We start from the raw sequence: 20333 nt of genomic DNA on the forward strand, positions 1-20333 counted from the left end.
CTACTTATGTACTTTTACATACTAATCAATTGTACTCTTACACACTCTTACACAGACATGCTCTGTTGTTCACTTTTTGCAGAGTCAGTTACTCCAACATTTTTTTCTGAGAAGAACCAAAGATCCAAAGAAATTCACAAAATGCCTGAGACAAAGCTAAACAGAAACAGGAATCTCATTGACTGAATGCCCCTGGAAGTCCGTCACTTTGCTGTAACTGATTAAATAATTGCCAAGTCATACACGATCAATGCTGATGTAATACTACTCCTTGAAGCTTAGGACCTCTGATTGGCTGTGAGGCTACAGTTTCCCTAATATTCAAATTAATCCTTGACTACATTCATATTCTGGGTCACCCGTGCAAGCATTTGCTGTTGACAGCACATCCTTACACTGGAATACAATTACTTTTCTGGGGCATTCGCTTTTGACACTGACAAATCATCTCGCCCTCAGAATAGAACATACCTGTATGACTGTATATGAGCTATCGTGTCGAGGGCTGGTGAATGTCTACCATAACACTTTTGTCAATCTTTTTTTATTTTCTTGCTCTGTATTTTTGTGTCCTTTGCTCACGTAAAACCTCCTGGCAGGAGCTCAGCGTTTCTTTGAAATCTAGCTGCTGGTGTCTGTGGCTCGCGTGCGTGCAGGCACTCTATCAGATTTGCATAAATAAGCTCCCAGCATGCCTGCACCGCTGCCCAGGTGCAAGGACATTTGCATATAGAACTGTGATAGGGCTCCCCAGGGTCCCCTTAGCGACTGCTGAGCGAATAGGACGTCAGTGGCGGCACAAATGAATTCAGTATTGAAATCACGCACATGCGCCCTCTGTTCCTTGCGTGGAGGCGCGGAGGTGCTCGCCACTGAGACTCGAGTTGGGGAAATTGCAGTACACCAACACCAGGGCGGAGAAATGCTGGGACAAATTAATTGATAAGTCGATTATGACTTTATCCTGTAAAATAGATGCGATGCATCAAATGTTTCTTATTGGCTGGCAATGTAGGTGACACGCGTTAAGTGGTGAACTCTGTGCAAGTCATGGCTGTTTGTACTTCATTTGAAATGGCGATGGGGTGTCGGTTCCGGCTGCCCGGGGCGGTGTAGGACCGTGTCCCAGGAGCAGGTCTATCTGTGAGCGCTCACCACTAGTCCTGCAGTAATGACAAGTGTGCTGCCTTCCCCGAGTGCAGGGACTCTCTTGTGAAAAAGAGGTCCAACGTTGTGCTGAATCTATAAGTTAGCTGGTGGACCGGGTTCACCACAGCGCGCCACATCAGATCTGAATTCAGATTGGTGATACTGTGGATGACGGACATTAGAGGAGTCCCTGGTTCCCCTGCACGCCTGCCACGACGCTTTGGGCCTGTGGAGCACCGCCATTTAAATGTTTACCCCGATTCTCCTCTCAGGACACGGAGAATGGACTCATAGACGTGCTCATTAGCAGACGCGCCGTGCCCAGTCGGGCTTAAACCGACGACTATTCCCATATTGGCTTTGCGAGACGCTTAAGAGCCGAGAGCGCGCCCGGCGCGTGCCAGCAGAGGACCCCGCGGAGCTGCTCTGCAGATAGCGTCCGATAAGTATCATTAAAGCAGGTCGACCCGCTCTAAATCCGCACAACCAGCGCGGAAATATCCCATAACATAATTACATAGAGTTTATTATGGCACGTAACGCGATTTGGGGGCGAAACGCGGAGACTGAGCGGAGTTGCGCGCGCGCAAGAGGGAGGCTCGCCCCGTGGCCCGGGAGTATTGAAATGCTGAGTTATAGGCTGAGAACACGAGACATTGATATTAACGACATCAGTCTCAGAGTGCGGGGCTCCAAGCTCGTGTTATTTGCTTAATATGTTCTGCTCGAAATCTGCATTGTCTGGGGCCATTGGAGTGCGCAGAAAAGAGAGATCAATATAATAGGTTTGGCGGCGAGCCAAAGCGATCCCGACAATGCAAGAGCCAGGCATTTGAAATCAGCGGGGCATATCCGTGCATTTTTTGGGAGGGGGGGGGGGGTGTGGGGTGGGGGAGGGAAGGAAATAATTTGGCGTGCAGTGCCAGAATGTGGGAGGCACAATGCCCAGGTCTGATGGGATGTGTGCCACGAGGACTGGCAAATTGGCTTGGGCGATCAGACACAGAGCTTCATTCCGGGGGGGGGGGGGGGGGGGGGGGGGGATGAAAGAGAGCCAGGCTCGGTGATTTCCCCGACCTGATGAGCTTGCCGGGATAAAGCACCTCTGAGCTCCCTGAGACCTTGAAGGAAACTTTACACTGCAGACGCTGCTGTTTGCCCTAAAGCGTGTTGGCTTCCTGGATGCCTGACCTGTTGTAAAACCCTGCCTTAAATCGAGTAAGACGGGCTCTTTCAAACCTGAAATGGCATGTGAAAAGCGTGATCTGACGATGATGATGATGATGGCCACTTTGCGTCAGCTCGGCCTCTGTGGCAGCGAACGTGATCTCCCAAAGATCATTTTAAGCTTATTTCAATTGTTATGCTGAAATGAGCACTCATTCAAATTACAGTTTAACCGCTGACATCACAGCGTTTTCCACCCTACGGTCTTAAAATTTTGATGTGGACTTTATGCGCAGACAGTGATTAATCCGTGCGGCGGGGGGCCTGTCGGAGCCGGGCCGGTGCGCAACGCGCGCGCCGGGATCCCCGTGGTCTCCCCGAGAGCAGCGCGGAGCGCCGCGGGAGCAGCAGATTAAAAATGACAATCACCGCGTGCGACGTTCCCCTCCGCAGGAAGTGCAGGTGTCTTTGTTGAAATACGCTCACGCTACAAAAGGGTCTAATTATCTGCAGTTATTTTGTCAGTGTCTGACACGGCTCCCCCGCTTAGCTCATCCTCCGCCTGACGAATTTTACTCAGTTCTTCACACAGTTTGTTGTATTTCTCTTAGTTCTGTGGGTCTGGCTAAATGAGGTTCCGGCATTATGGAATGGGGCTGTGATGCACCGAGTGTGCACGCGGATTGGCGTGGGTGTGTGCACGAAGATTGGCATGGGTGGCCAACTCACTTATTTTCTTCTCTCTGCAAAACACATACATGCACCCTTCTTCACAGTTGCTGTGTCTTTATGTTGGAGATGGGTGGCAGTGTTGGTCATAATTTTATATTTCTGCTCATGCACTGAAGATCCATTAGCATAAAAAAGTGTGTACAATCCCATATATCACATAAAATGATGAGTATTTTAACATGACTGCAAATGCACAATCATGCGTCAAAGCATTTTTTCTCCCCCCTTTTTTACATTGCTTGTGCAATCTAAATTTCATTGTCATCACACTAAACCCATCACTCTGAACCATTCTGCACACCAAAAGACAATGATAATGAACACTCCTCCCTTCTTCATCCATATCTCCTAGCCTGAACCCACCGCCCCTCCCTGTACAAACTTTCTTTCTTGATTTCCGGCAAAACAGTTGGAAACAGCTCATAGGTGGCGGTTGGGGTTCTGTGGTCTGGGGTGGGCCACACCTGGTCCCTCGGTTTGTGACCTCGCCTTCCTGCCCGTGTAATCCGCGATTTCCTGGTGGGTCTCGGGAAAGAGCTGGAGCCGAAGGAGGAGAGATCTTCCTCAGCACAGGGAGTAAAATCACGGAGCACTGTCTTCACTTTGTGGAGCATCATGGTGTTCTGCTACCAGACGTGATGGGAGGCTTTTACCAGGGGCGTGGGAGGGTCTGGGGAAGCTGCCTGCGATGGGGCACATGCTCTGTGCGTTTCTGACGAATCCATGGAACACTAATCTCACCCAGTTCTGTGCACAGTCCTCCTGTTTGAGAGGAGGAGGTGTGTGGCCTGTGGCCCACGGGGGGCGCTGTAGCACACTTTTTAAGTGCCTGACTTTATTTCCCAGAATACAGTTGCTTCAGTTTGTACAGTACTAATGAATCGCATACATACGCATATAGACATATATGAACACACCCCCACAAACAAACACCCACGCATGCACGCGTACAGTATTCACTCTTATCTGTCTGCTTTTTCCATGTTCACATATTTTCTCGTTGACGTCGTTGTGGTGAGCACTTTTCTTTCTCTGAATTTTGAAAAGAAAAAAAAAAAAACACAGAGTGTATTTTATTTACTCAGAATCATGCAACTCCTTTTGTCAAGATATATTATTGTTTGATGTAGTCATATTACTAAGAAACTTAACTATAGTGTGTTTGACAGCATATCACATAATAGGATATAGTGAGCAAATCCGAGATTCTTGTTGTGTGTTTTGAAGGCCTATAAAGGTTTTAGCAGTATTTCACTGATTTATTTACACTCTGATTTAAACCAAGTCAACGTCTTCTCTAGCCATGTGGCAGGCCTGTGTTTGAACTTCATACATAAAAGTTTTTGTTCAACTTGTTGCTTATTTTTTAGTTTCAGACCGGATATTAGTGTAGTAATAGTCTTCCATTTGGGGCTCTGTTAAAGTACACGGCATGACATTCGTCACATTACTACATGACAACATGATATTTCCACTGATATGTTTATAAGCGACAGTTGTGAGACTGAAGCCTTGATACTCACTATGGAAATTAATATACTTAAGCCAAATCAGCTAAAATCTTTAGGAATTGTTAACTAACTAAAGTTAAAAAGTAAGACAAAAGAGTGCTGTTTTACTGCAACTACTAAAGCAATATTTTAAGATCAACGTTTCAGAGGACTAACCGATAATCTGCTCTGCATGTTTGACCAAGCGCTTTTAAAAAACTTATGATTGAAGAGTGCGTGCTGCTGCCTGTGTGAACAGCTCACAGGACTCCTGCCTTATTTAACATCAAAACAGGAGCGTGATGGCTGGTGTTGACGCTGCCTCCAGCAGAGTGCCCTTTCTCTCCTATCGTTTGATCTCATATTGTAATCCCAGGTGTTTTGAATAATTTATGAAATATGGCATCTCGTTAAACAGTAATTTATATGTGTTTCTGAGAATTGATTTCCACAGCAGCGCACACTTAAATAATGATAACAACCACACTGTTTGTGGAACTTATATTATTATTATTATTATTATCATTATTATTATTATTATTATTATTATTATTATTATTATTATTATTATTATTATTATTAATAATAATAATAATAATAATAATAATAATAAATTACAAAATTATTATTATTATTAGAGGGTAATACTTGCTATTAGTTATATTGTGTTATTGTTTAATAATGATTCTTGTGTTATTGCTTTAAGCGCATCAGAATAAATGTCTAATAGGTTAACTCTGGAAAGCTTGTGCAAATGTGTAGAAGAGCTGTGACACATTGCTACATATAATTCACCTCAGATTAACAGAAAGGGTTCAGGTACAATACAGCAATGTTTTATGTCTTTACTAATTTATCTGGCCTTTAAAAATTATAAGGAGCAGCCAGAATATTCATTCATACAAAGATAAATAATTATGCATATAAATTAAAACATGAATGTTTTGTCTGAGATTCTTGATCAGCTGAAAAGCACCTTGCTACAAAACACTGCCAATGAAACAAGGGGAGGGAGCTAATTTTAAATTATGAGTATCTGGAATTATTTAATTAGTAAGGCTGCTGTCTTGACTCATTTGAATCACTCTATTTTTGGAACATAGAAATAAACTCAAATCAGTGTGACAAGTTAAAAAATGTCTACTGTAGGTCTAGTCTTGCTTTATTTTGAGACCATATTTACATCAATGTTGTACTGAACAACATAAGATCATGTTAGGACATGTGTAACTTGCCATAGTGAAATAAACAGACAAATAAATAAATGAATTAATCACAGTGCATTATAAACACCTAAAATTTGAGTATTTATATTTACTATCAAAATCTGCAGCTCAAAACTTTGTCTCCTCACTCTCAGAGAAGACATTGGCTGGTTCTCACAGGAAGAGAGAAGGTAACCTTGTTGTGAAGCAGAGGAAATCTCTTATTTTCAGCAAATGTCTTGGCACATCAAACCTGATATTCTCATTCTCTCTCCCTCTCCCTCCCTCTCTCTCTCTCTCTCTCCCTCTCTCTCTCTCTCACTCTCTCACTCTTTTCCTCTCTCCTTAAAAAACAAAGCTGTTGATGACTTTTCACAGCAATAGCAGAAGATCTGACTGGATGGTGCCATGTACAGGATTTACACATGTGCTTTTAATTGTTTTGGAGCTGTTTGCCTGGGCCTACTGCAGGAGCAGTGGCAGCTGAACCGGGTCTCACTTCAGGCTCTTAAAAAATGGGCAGTTGTTGAGTTGGACTCACCAATACATGAAGAGAGGGATGTTCAAATTTCATATACAGGCAAAAAAATAATAATAAATGCAATCACATCCCTCTGCTGAAAATGTCCTGCAAATTGCATAAAAATCAGTAAGATTGAAATAATAAAATATAGATTAGCATTTTGATACTGACTGCTCCTGCACATCATTTTGCTTCAAAGAAGGGAAAGATAAATGATGATGCTATTAAAAGTGAACTAATTAAGGAATGGTTCTTTTAAAAACTCATTAACGACCGTCTCATTTACATAATGATGCATATTAATTAAGTTTTAATGAATCTGAGCTTCAATCAAGTCATTTTTGGCTGTGAAACAATTTTGACGAATGCAAAAAAGCCAACAACAATGTGCTTAAATGTATTTTTCATATCGGATGAAAAAGGATGTTTTTTTTTTTCAATTTCTGAAACATGACATTCACGTTTTGTTTGTTGTCAATACTAATGCACGGTATAGAGCTGTATGTTAATTACTTTAACTGACAAATACACTGCCAGTTACAAAAGAATTAAAGGAACATACATACATGTCTGTGCATTCATTTTCTATATATGTCAAAAGGCTGTGTATTTCCTTGGAATTCTTATTCTTAATTCTATAGGATTTGAAGAACGTTGCTTCTGAGCGTAAAAGTATTATCATGACAACATAGTATTTAATTACAGGCCTTCTAAATTCTAAACATTGCCAGCTGATGTGATTTATGTATTTGTTCCTTTTCATTAAGGACTGCATCATTACAGTTAGGTTTAATTGATTTCTCAAATAACACGTGGAATCAAAAGGCATTTTTGTCATACATTTGCGGCTGTAGTAATAATATTGACGTCTGACAGCACATATCATTGCACGTGACCTTCAATCCCGACTCCCAAGCGCTCATCCCGTTTCGCCTGGAGTTGCGGGCGAGAACCGCGAACGTGCTTGAGTCCGGGTCAGGGGTCAGGGGTCAGGGGGAAGCGTGTAAATGAAATGAGGAAGCAGATGCTTGTTAATTACGAGAACTGTGACTGACGAGATTTGATGAGCGTGGGCACACTTGTCCCTTGTCAGACAGCAGCTGCTGTCACCCGCCTTCCTGTGGGCTCCTTTCTCCCCCAGAATCCCCTGCAGGGTCGCTGCGTCCTGCCCACCCTCGAGCGGCGCCAAAACCAGCTCGCATGCAAATAGCGGGACGAGCTGTAACGGCTGCAAATCCTCCCCCTGTCTCACCTTCACACGACACTCATTCAATTTCTGATGCGTGGAAGTGACTCGCTGTCTGCGTGTGTGTGTATGTATATGTGCTGTTTTCTCTTGGGCGGGTGGGGGTTTGTGTTCATGTTATGTTGTCTGTACTATGGACCTTCATTTTCAGCCCACTGCATGTAGAGACATGGACGTGGGGGATGGGGTGGGTCTACCTGTGCAATGATTTCTGCATTTCGCTTCAGGACACCACAGTTCATTAAATAAGACAAAAGTCATAACAGTAGTGACTTAGGTGTTTTTTCTCGTTTCTTTTTCAAGGACGCACAAGCAACTGTTTTGATTTGAACACCTGTACATTTTCAATAATCTGCTTATTTAACATAAAAATGTTCCAGAAAGCCAAAGAATGCAAATGCTTAAGCAAAAAAAAAGGCTGTTGGCATTTTTAATACATTCAGTTCTGCAACAATTGAAACTTTCTTAAAGGGGCAAAAAAAAAAAAAATCATCAAATGGATGAAGCAAGCATCACAGGTCCAGTCATATCTGAGAGCTCCATCACACAGATGCTTCTTGCCTGCTTCCTTTGAAGCATTTAAATAGGGCAGGCATGTATTTCAGTCCTACAGCCTCCACCTCTATCTCACACCTGGGACTTAAGGTGTTTCAACAATAGTGTTTGGCAGAGACAGAGAGAGAGAGAGAGAGAAAGAAACAGAGAGAGAAACAAGAACCACTTTTCTTCTTCTGCGGAAATCCCACACCAGAGCACACCAAAGGTATCAAAACAAAGAGGGTGAGAGAAATAAACCCAAACGCTTGCCTGATGAATAATCTGAATGAGGAAATGAAGCGGTATGAAGTACTGGTGCAAGACGCAAGCAGACGGATAAGACTGCATGCAATTAGGTCAGCATACCCAATGTAGGGCTTATCTCCACACACACTCACCTTCTCCACACGCACAAATATGTGAGTCCTACTAACAGTTAAATCTTCCATATACATGTCTTCCGATACACTAAAGTTGACTACAGCTAGGTGAAATTCTGATCATCATTTTCTTTTCTTCTGAGATTACTGCCCTAGCCAGGCCTATAAACGCCACCGTGTTTAGATATTAGAGGCAGCTCTTTCACCATTCCTCATAGTGATAAACAGAAGCTTAAGACACAGGATTGCTAACTTGTTGAAAAGTAAATTACAGTGGTGCCAAGTCATTATGTGGAATCAGCGAGATGATTGGTTGGTGCTGGTGGGCCAAGGAGGTGCTTGCAATGGTCGTACAGGTAAAACAGCACCTGAGGCGCCAGGATTCAGGTCAGCACGGCCACAGAACACACTAACCAAATGCTGCGTCATGAGGGCCAAACCTCAGACAAAAGGGAATATTGACATTTTATCACACGTTATGGTTTAGAAGTGTCTAACCTAACGTACACTAGTCAAGAAAAATATTTACCACAGTGGTGAAATTACAGTGCTGGAAACGCCTCCATCGTGGAGATCTATCCAAATGACTTAGGCACGTGACTCTGCCTTTTACGCACTGCTCCGCCTCTCGACGCTCAGAAGTCTGAGGAAAAACTTGGAGGAAAATAAAACTTTTTCAAATTGTCAGTTCACTGACAAAAAAAAACAGAGAGAGAGAGAGACAGAAAGAGAAAAAGAGAGAGAGAAAGTGAAAAGTCAACAAAGAGCCTCTATATATGAGACCCCCAAAGAGGAAGGAGAGCTTCGTCTAGAGATTGCAGTGGCACATCTCCAGGTGACAAATATGTCAGCGTCTAAAACCCTGTGGCACAATTATGCCACCATAGCTCTGAGAGCGAGCGATAGAGGAGGGGAGAGAGAAAAAGAGAAAAAGAAAGCGAGAGAGGTGCTGCTTTGGTGTGAGAAAGTCATCACAGACCATGGCTTATGCTGTGAGACAGCCCAAGGGATGCAGTTTGCTCGTATAACAAAGCATTCCTCCATTTTGAATACGGTTAAGAACGTTCCAGCTAAGTCTGCTGGCTGGGCTGATCCTCTGGTGGCAGCAGCTTCCTCAGGGACGTAATAAAACAACGTTCATTACTGGAAACACAAACTACGTATACCCATATAAATCGTTAAAAAAACAGGAAATCCCACAATCAAGCCCAGTGAATTTATTGATAACCTTGGCATAAACATCTGCTTAATTTCTGTAGGAAACGATTATACACGCAGGGTGCTGGCAATGTTTGAATTTCGTGACCAAATGTCGTCCGTATTGTTGATTTGTTTTAGGGCAGCATTCATCTATACTGTGATTAACAATAGGACTGAGCATTGGGGACCCAGCGGTGGAATGATGGTGGTGGGGTGGGGGTGGAGGGTGGAGGGTGGAGCTGTGTTGCGCTGCAACTAGGTCAAACTGGCAAAGGAACAAAACATAACAGACCAAGAGTTTGTAGAAATCATTACAGGAAAACAAACTTGTCACTCACTTGACACTCTGTTTTGCTTCCAAAGCAGAGAACGATAGAAAAAAGCAGAATCTCCATTGCAAATAAGCACCATAGTTGTGAAGTTCCCTGTTTGAAATGCACATCAAATCAGCAGAAAAAGCAGCTCCGTACCTTGTCAGTGACATCTGGGGACATATGAAGTTGTGAGCCTTTGTTTTCAGCCTGGAGTGGAGGGTGGGATGGGAGAAATTCTAGAGACACACATTCATAAAATATACATATGACTTTTATCTTCTATATCTACACACATAAATGGGTGTAGCCTACTGCTGGAAGGACAGGGAGAAGGTTACTCTGAAACATTTTGCAGAGAAATCTTGCCTAATGTAAAAGAGCATATTATTTTTTAAATGATAGCCGAAAACCATTCATACAGCTCATATTCACCTTTAATCGGATATTCACTGTTAACGCCTGTCTGTTATCAGTCTGAGCCAGTGTTACGGTTGTAATTGTTGGTATTTTTTTCATACTTAGTCTTTATTACTTAGAAACTTTTTTTTTTCTCGCAAAATCAAATTTACTGACAGCTGATACGGCATTAAGTCATGTTTCACAAGCCTGTCTCTCGTGAAATTACTGCAGCTCATGCTGAGAAGCCAGAAGTACATGTTGGGATTTCCTTCAGAAAAAGTGGATTCATACACTTGCTCTTAATTTATAGGTTACAGCATCTGAACAGTGAGCACAGTGAACAGTGAGTCCTTATTCTTCAAATAGTGTGTAAATAGGCTGAGATTTTTTAATGAGCTACTTTTCACTCCATGGAAAATGTATTTTGATGTATGGCTTTTTAAAGGATGTCTCCAGCAAACATTTGCTTTCATTTAGATTTTCAAAATGAAATAAAAACATGAATTCAAATGAATCCGAATTCAAGTACATATAATTAATTAGCATATAGCATATACTTAATTAGCGTAATCAAGCACAGTTAAATATAGTTTAATTACATTTTTAAAAGGATGCATGTAATTTTTTACAATATAACAATATGAGTGGTAGTGTTAAGTTTCTGCTGGTGAAAATTACTTTGCAAATTATGATGTAATGTTAAAATTTTAAATTGTTAAAATTAAACAATTTTTGTAATTAATCAATTACTCCTGAAATGAGAGGCATTCTAATTACATTCAATTCTATTTGCATGCACATTTAACCTGTTGAGCATCTTAACCTGTAATGTGAACATGAGAGTGTGTTACGATGGGGTAGAGGTGGCATAGGGCAGCACACTAATGTCCTACACTACCCATGGAGTGCCATAGAGCAGATATCACTCATTCTCTGCATTTCTACCATTCAAAGCTTCTGCATTAGTTCACCTATTAAATGCATTGTCAAAGATGAAACTCCTCTCTTTGCTGCTTAACAACAGTTAAGAAAGTATGTATCACATTTCAGCAGTAATCAGGTAAGCTATATTACTCACAAGACTTTACATCAGCTAAGCTAATACATTGCCTTATGTAAAATCTATAATAATAATAAAACAATTATACATTTTTTTGAACAATTTGCAGTAGGTCTAGCAGGAGAAATGCTCCTGAGGTTTGATTGGACCGGAGGGAGAAGGTAGGACAAGATAATCTCCTACACATTTGAATAAACAAACAAACAGCTTTTCAAGCCTTAATGTGTTTCCCTATCAAACCCTTCACGTCTGTGCTTAACTTGTGTGCTGTCATAACAAGTCCATGAAAAATGTTAAAACAGCCATTATATTGAACTATCCAGGGTTGTATACCTAAACTAATATAGATCCAGTTAAAGGATAAGTAAAATGAAACAATGTAAAGTACACGTCCAACTGAATACACTGCACATGAGTTTGTAAAATAATTTTTTCTTATTTGGAGATGTGTTAAGCAAACTCGGTGAGGTCAGTACCGTCGGATTCCAGGGCAAATTGGCCAGTGAGAGTAGATATGGACTTCAGATTGCCTTCAACACGGCGACACCTTTTACACAAGCAGCGTGTTTGGGCGCGTCTTATATGACAAACCTTCTGCTCAACAGCCACGTCTTCCTCGTGCAGTCGTCTTTAGCCCAGCTGCCACGAAGAGCAGCTATCTAGCCTCGCTTGTGGTTAACATCTTAATTCCCTCGGCTTTGTCTTGAGGCGAATGTGCATTTTTTTTGTTTTCTGTTGACAGTGAGCATTTTGCGAAGACTCAGAGTATAAAAAAATGCGAAATATTTCCTGAACAGACTTGCGGAATTCAAGGTTGAGAGCTATGTTGTTGCTATTATATATAACTATTACAGTGGTGCTTTGGAGCGGTGCGAGTGTGTTATGCCTTCCTTGTCGCGATTCACGCTCCGCACACATGACAATTCATCTCTGTAGAATCCATTACGTTCCTTTGAGATTTGTGACACACTGAGACACGTTATAAGATTTTGCACATCGAGCTGTGGCTCTTCGTATCTGATTAAGGGTCATTCGTGTACGGTGATGTAGACGACGTGCATACTTCGGGGTCAAAGTTTAGGGGTCAACTAGGAATCCACCCCTGTGAGTGGCTCTTCTTTCACTCTAGTGCAGAAAACTAGGGTTTCTCTAAACTGAACCGCGTTTCTCCGAGCACATTACACGTGTGTGGGATGATGTCCAGCAAGAAGCTGAAGTCATGGAAGTCGACCTAGAGAAAGGGGCATCTTGGTGTGATTGGCACCACAGGGGAAAGTGACAGAGCACCTCACCAAGGTTACTTCCAAGGAGAGCACAGCCAATTACTATGCAGATCAGTGCTGGATGTAGTTTAGGGGGGATTGCTCCGATGCAATCACATTAGCTGGCCAGAGGAGGAAAACGGCTGTCTGACCTCAATCACTGGAGGCTGGAGAAGTGAGATGAGGAGAGGAGAGGAGAGGAGGAGAGGAGAGGAGGAGAGGAGAGGCTAGACAGACCTGTTGGCTTTTCTCCTTCGAGCCACTGTTCTCTCATCTGCATGGGATTAACAAACCAAACAGCACACTGGATCCTGTATGCGAAATCACGTCGATGCGAGGGTGCTTGTGCTGGTCTTGATTTGGCCTGCTGATGTAATGTGTTTAGCATGCTGTAAAATATCTATTTACGCTGATTCTGAAAATTGCTTCTGGTATTATCATCATAATCACCATTGTAGTCGTCATGTCTGTGCCTCCCAGTGCAACACTCATGGACTACATTCCCCATAATCCTCCTGTTCATTCCTCTTTCTGTTCACCTGTTGTCCATGACCTTTGAGATTTGTTTTTGTATTTATGAGTTTTTTCCTGTTCTTTGTGTTATCTATCGTTTCTAAGCCACTGGTAACATTCTGGTGTGGACTCATTGCCTAGTCCTGGTTGCTGGTAGTTTTTGTCTGGTTTATCTGCCTGCTTTACTGATGTACCTGTGTAGACTGCATCTGTACTTTTGTATAGCGTTTATTAAACACGGTTTTACTTGGCTGGACGCCAAGCCTGACAATGGTCATGACATCACCACCAAAAACAACAACAATATAAGTAATGAACAAACAGATAAACAAATAAATAAGAATAGTAATAATATACCTGGACCTATTTATAGTTTGTGTGTTTATATAGATCTGCTGCAGACATTGTGTCCACAATACCAGCCATGGTTGTGTGTGTGTGTATGAGACACAGAGAGAGAGAGAGAGAGAGAGAGAGAGAGAGAGAGAGAGGAGAGAGAGAGAGAGAGAGAGAGAGAGAGAGAGAGAGAGAGAGAGAGAGAGAGAGAAAGATGGTTTCAGGCACTTGGTCTTCTGTAACTGTGACCTTTAATCAGGTTTGCAGTGATCAGTGGTATCTAGTGGATGTTGAAGTATGTGCTTGTGGAGTTGGAAGGTGTGGTATGAACTGAAATTTAAATTACAGTATTTACCAATATCTGGACAATAACTATTATATCATAATATACCTAAACAAACAAAGAAAAACGAAAAAACAAAATAATGACAATTTTCTAGTTTTTAATGTCATGAATAACATGGTACATGTAAAGTTTATCCCTGACTACAAATAGCATAATTTTTTCTCCAAACTACCACTGTGTTTAAAACTTAAACTTTTACAAAAATGTTGATTTCATTTGTAAGGCATCGACCTTAGTGTACAGGTATCGAAGATCAATATTTTGCCATTTTAGAAAAGAAAGTTGAAATAGACAGCTGTTCCATAACCATAATAGTGTAAAAGTGTGTTTTTCAAACTATATATGAAATGTATGATATTCCTCCAGTACTATTATATCCCTTAAATAAAAAAACCTGAATCTGTACTCCACCCAATGTTAGGCAAAATAGACTAATAAAATATAATGATAAATTGAAAATAGTATTTATTTCATATTGCAGCCTTCACTATAACCTTTGGCACACTGGAATCACGCTCTGCACAGACAGGCTTCAATATGAAGAGTGGCATAAATGTTTCAATTGCACGTTGCCCGGTTTGTTTAGATTGTGTTCTTTGTGGTTCCCCATGTATTCCAGTACGCATCCATGCCGTGGTAAAGAGCAGATCATGGCCCAACATCACAACTGCATTCCCTTTTAAAGTGGTGTGCTTCCCCTTCCTCATGTGGAGGTAGTAAATAATCCCCCTTTTTGTACCCCCAACAACCCTGACCCCTCCACCCCCACCCCACGCTACTGTGAGGTGCAGCACGAACAGGGTTTGATCACGGTGGCCGAAGAGGAAGATGAGAGAAATCTCGCTCAAACCTGCTGTCCTGTAATGGAATCTGCATGGCATGCATACATAAATCACAAGACATTTTCATATGCATAATGTCTTCTCATCCTGTTTCTTTCCGGGAGATGAGACCTGTGAGGAGAGAGAGAGAGAGAGAGAGAGAGAGAGAGAGAGAGAGAGAGAGAGAAGGGAGGGGGATGAGAAAAAGAGAGCGAGAGAGAGCAAGAGAGAAGGGAGATGAGAGAAAGAGAGAAAGAGAAAGGGATGAGAGAGAGAGAGGAGGGGAGAGAGAGAGAGAAGGGGATGAGAGAGAGACAGAGAGAAGAAAATGGAAAGGGATTTTCTTCTTTCCCCCCATCTTACCCCCTCTTTCTCTCGCTGTTCAAGAACAACGGCCTGTAATGCTTCTAATCTATTGTGCTGACAGCATAGCAGTGGAAAGATGTTCGATGGGAGATCTCGAGGTGTCTGGCAGACAGCTGCTCTTACTGTATGTGTGTGTGTGTGTGTGTGTGTGTGTGTGTGTGTGTGTGTGTGTGTGTGTGTGTGTCTCAGTGTGTGTTAGAGAAGCAAGAGCAAGAGAAGGGAAGGGAGCGGAGAGACGGCGGCAGAGTCGTGTGAGTTTCCAGCGTGTTGGTGGGACGTTCGGGAGATTCGATGAAGACAGCCCCCCCCCCCCCCCCCCCCCCCTTCTCTCTCTCCCCCCCCCTCCAGGTCTTTGTTATGTTAATGCAGCTGGATGTTGCGAATTCATAGTGATTTTTCATCTGGCGAGTGACAGGAGATAAAAGGCAAGTGACGAGGTGCCTTGATTGTCCTCAGTGTTGGGCTCTGACTGCTAACAACCCTCCACATTGTACAGATGCCATTTTCATCCACCTCCCATTTGCATCTCCAAACCCTCCACTCTCTCTGCACCACCCCTCCCTAAAAGTTTATGCCCTCTCGTTAGACGTAGCAGTGGTGTAAGATTAAAAACGGGAAACCCCCTTTATTTTCCAAGGCCCTGCCTTGCGTGAGGCGTGAAGGCGTTCGCTAAGGAGCGTCCGACGCTATATTTATTCCACGGCTCCAGCGTGCCGTGAGGTAGCGGCGTTTTGAATATGAGCTGCTATATCAGCACAAGGTAACCGCTTCTTAATCACATTTGCATTTTTATCTTGAGAGATTCCTCAAACGTTTGCGTTATTGAGGATTTATGGTGACGTTCTTCTCCTGATATTCCATCAACTTCAATCATAAAGAAGCCACTCCATAACTCAGTGCAAGATGAATCTGCAGCCCTCTGGAATAATTAAATACTAGATTTTTGATACTGAAACTCAAGATAAATCATTTTGTTTATGAGTGCCTAGGCCTTGGAGATAGTGTTTCCTCGTTGATAGGAGAATGGAACTCTCCTTTCTTGTCTGTGAGGTGAAAGTTTAGTACAGTCCATTATAATGCAATGACTGTAATATCAGTAACCATAACATAGTACTGAAGATGTGTATAGAAGTTTTCCTTCATGTCAAATGTTCGTCTTCAGATCTCTGATATCACTAAGCAGTTTTTAAGCACACAGATGGATACCATATCTGATATGATTACAAGTCTTTGTAAATAGACAAAGGGACATTGCAAAGCCCACATAGGAATGTGCACTGGAAACTGTACCGAGTCTCTATCGGTCAACTCTGCTTACAATGAAGAGCATTTTGAGTCTTCCTCTGTATCTGGACTGTGTGGATGCCATCACTGACGGTCTGAGAAGAGAGGTTTGTGCACAGGGACTCTCATAAGCAGAATAATTGACGAAACACCCCTGCAGTATTGTTTATGGATGTGCGGAAAGATAATGCACTGATTAATAATACATGTGATTTAATTTCTGCCACCACTGAAATGCAGGAGTTGCAATAGAGAAATAATTAAGAATCCATTACAAGAGAATGATACACCTTCCTTACCACTCAAAGCAAGCCGCATTGTTCTACTATATCTAGAACTACCTCTGCAAGAGGTTCCAGAATCACCTGGGATCTCTTTTAGGGATCACATTTCAAAGGGATTTGGGGATTAACAGCGGTTATCACTGCTGCAAACAAGGCCGGACTGATTTCTACATATTCTGAGACTGTTTAACTATTAATAATGAGATTTTACACATGCACTTTGCACACATAGCTGAAGTGATGAAACTGTACCCAGATCAGTGGGGTACAAGCTTAACGTGTGTGCACAGTAGAGGACCCAAGAGTCTTTCATCCTCTCTTCTGAGCGCTGATTGATTTTAATACACATGCAGGCTCTTGTCAACAACTCCACCACTTAACGAGCCTAATTGTTTTAGCCAAGGACCATTTGTTAATTTGCACGCTGGTTTGGATGACTGCCCCCGACTTCCTAAAAACCCTCCCAAATAAACTGTGAAAGCACTGAGCTGACTGTCACACGGACCACCAAGCCACCCCTTATCTCCGTTCATCTCTGCTCTTTAATGAGAAAAATAATAAAACTGTCCTCTGTATTTGAGAGGGCAGCAGATATTATAACCGGTTTGTGCCAAACGGCTCATTTTTGTACTCTTTGTTGCTGCGCTGAGTTGTCATCACATGAAATTATGTGGTGGTGTTTGTGTGAGCCAATGGATCTTCAATAAAATAAGCAAACATACAAAGGTTCAGCGGTTGCCACTCCGCATACACAAAATCTCTCTCAGATTTAAATGACGATGCCCTCTCGCAGTCTGAAAAAAGTATGTTTTTAACAATGACTACGGGAAAAGGATCAAGCTGGCTTTTAATGAATATTCAAATATTCAAATGAACATTTGACTGATCTTTTGTTTGAGTCTCTCTCCATCACTAGTTATTAGATCAAGAGGCTGAAAACTTTCTGGTATTTTTTTGGAGAATTTTTCCACAATTGACTTTACACCATAGGAAACTTTAATCATGTTTTGTTTGCTTTGACTCATTTCCATTTAGTTCTCTCCAAGAAACTACGATTCAAGGTTTTGAACAAACTTTAGGACTTTCCTTCTCCAAAAACCTTTTTGCAACAGTGATTATGTTTACAGAGATATAATTGGGGAACCTCCAGTAAAATCCCAGTGCTACGTTTAATCTTTTGGTTTTACTGTTTTGTTGGAATGGTTCGTATTCATTTCTCTAATGTTTACACTCACAAAAAGGTCTATAAAAGGTGTTCAATTGTGGTTTATGACTTTTTCAATTTAAAGCGCACATGAAGTAATGACATTTTTTTTCTGGCAATTTAATGCTGTCAGTACATTTTTTTTGTGACTCATTCTGGTCTTTATAGTAGAGTGCAGAATTCATATGGAACGACTGAACTAAGACGTTACTCACATTTCCTATCCAGCTATCTAGCTCATGGATATGTTTATTCGCTTTTGTGTAGAAGCCATGATCTCACCCTCTGCCCTTCGTTATTAGTAAATGCATTTGCATGGCGATATGTCCAGGCAGAAATAACGACGTTGTCAGCTGGTGCAAGGTTGATAATAAAAAAGCCAGACCCATCCCCTCCTCCACCTCTGTGATGAGCCGAAGTTCAGTGATGTTGAACAAGCGAATTTTGTGCAGTGATTCAAATAAGGGCATCTTGCCCTCAGTTTTGAGATGAGTTAAACAAACCAAGTAATAGAGGGATCCTCTGTATTAATTATGCCTGAGAGCATTACTTTGGAGCTTGCTTTGTTGATGGAGGACTGCATACTTCATAGCCCGTGGCCTTCTGATGGTAGTTTTGTGGCTGGCAAATTGATTGATGGATAGCTATTTGCATGTAACTAAAAATGAGATTTTCCCCGTGCACAGGGAAACCTGGAGCTAGAGACACGAGGGCAGTCGTATTAATGATTTGTTTTCCTTTAAAAATCCTGATCTAAGTAGAGGCCGACAGTGTGTGAACTGTAAACAGCTTCACTGTTATCTCAGCTGTCACCTGAGTCAGTTTTCTCATAAAGAAAACGTATGTTTGAACATTGACTTTCATTTGTGGCTTTGTCATTAGACATGCACTCCTGGATCCTTGGATTTAAGGGACAAGCGTAAGCTATAGACATCCCCTGACACAAAGAAAAGGATTTTATTATAAGTACAATTTCACTTTTAGCATCGTTGAATGACTTTGCTTGGTTTTCAGCGTTACAATATGTCAGTGTTAGGACACAGTGCATTCCACCTATCATGTTTGAGTGTCTGAATACAAGAATAAAAGAGTTCAAATGATTGAAAAGATGCGAGAGAAGACAGAGGTGGCATTGAGTTCACGGCGTTACGCTCTGTCTGTGTGTTTGAATATTGATATATTGAGGTGGAGGGCTGTCCCTGGGCAATGCAATGAGGCGAAACTGCAGACTCGCCCTGGTCAGAAGGGCTGGATTGGTTAATGAGAGCGAATACCTCTCTCGCGCACACCCCATGCGGGATATATGACTTCAGAGTACATACCAGGGGTCCCCCCCCTTACCCAACATCTCTCAACCTCAAATCCATTTGAATATGGGATACTGATTTATGACCTTATTTGGTCTGTCTTCTGTATGCAAATCCTAGAGGCCTCTTTGGGTGTATGCATAATGAGATTCTCAGGGTCATCCCTTCCGAGTGTCACCGGTGTGGTGGATAAGCCCTTGGGGGAGTGGGGGGGGGGGGGGGGGGGGGGGGGGGTGGGCTGTCCTGGAGACTCGTGCCCACGAGGGTGTCAGCAGCAGGCCAGGGTCTCGCACTGTCTCCCCTCCTCCCCATGCTGAGCTGTTAACATCTCCTGCTCCAAGTGCATAAGCTTTATTACAATTTTGCTAATTATGGATTTGGTCTGTGTGTGTTTAATAATTGCCTGCTCCCGGAGCATTCAATTGCTGCCCCGTATGGGGATGAAATTGATTTTTAACTGATTGCTTTGAGTGCCCAGATCTGAATGAATTTGAATAATTGTCATTCGTGTTATCTTTATGAGGCATTTGTAAGAACACGTAGAAACAGGGCACTTCTCACAGACAGGCCAGGAAAAAGCGAAATGCTTTTCTCTCAGAAAGAAACAAATTACTTCTTTAGCAGTAGCAAGATAAAATTTGTGAACTCTTTGGACTCTCGGCATTAATGAATTAATAAGATTAGATAACGTATAAAGAAATGGCTTATTCTTCAACTAAGACACAATAATAAAGATATAAATCTGCTTAAACTGATAACACAAGTTATGGAGTAGTTCATGTAAATGATGAATTATTTAATCTAAACATTCAAAGTCTGGCCCTTGTATTTAGTGACTTGTAGGATCTTTTTAAGCAGCAACTGCTAGCATCCATTTCCCATATATGCTCAGGAGTCTTCGGATTAGAAGGCGTTAGAAGCGTTATTTTTATTTTTCACAAATGGTGCAGTTCACCAATATAGCTAGGATGCCTTTCACAAACACCTCTCCTCAGGTCATGATGCAGCATCTCAGATGGGTTGAGCTGTGAACTTTGCTCCTTAAGAACACAGCTCTTTTATTTATTGGGTCATTTGCCCAACTTTTATTAAAGTGGTTTGATGATATGCTGCTTCTCCTACATTATTCTGAAATTTCACAACCCTGAACTGAATGCGCCATCCCTCCATGGGGTTGCCAAATCCCCAGATAATGGTGCCATGGTTGG

General features: G+C 42.0%; 1 long non-coding RNA gene across 1 annotated transcript; it reads left to right on the forward strand.

The window, feature by feature from the left end:
- The first annotated feature begins 4018 nt into the window (after positions 1 to 4018).
- LOC143523399 (uncharacterized) lies at positions 4019 to 7672 on the forward strand. Its single transcript, XR_013133328.1, has 3 exons — positions 4019 to 4062; positions 5872 to 5934; positions 6102 to 7672. It is a non-coding gene; the product is annotated as an uncharacterized LOC143523399 (long non-coding RNA).
- The last annotated feature ends 12661 nt before the right edge of the window (positions 7673 to 20333 follow it).

Source organism: Brachyhypopomus gauderio, chromosome 9, assembly GCF_052324685.1.
Source record: "Brachyhypopomus gauderio isolate BG-103 chromosome 9, BGAUD_0.2, whole genome shotgun sequence".
Lineage (NCBI taxonomy): Eukaryota > Metazoa > Chordata > Actinopteri > Gymnotiformes > Hypopomidae > Brachyhypopomus > Brachyhypopomus gauderio.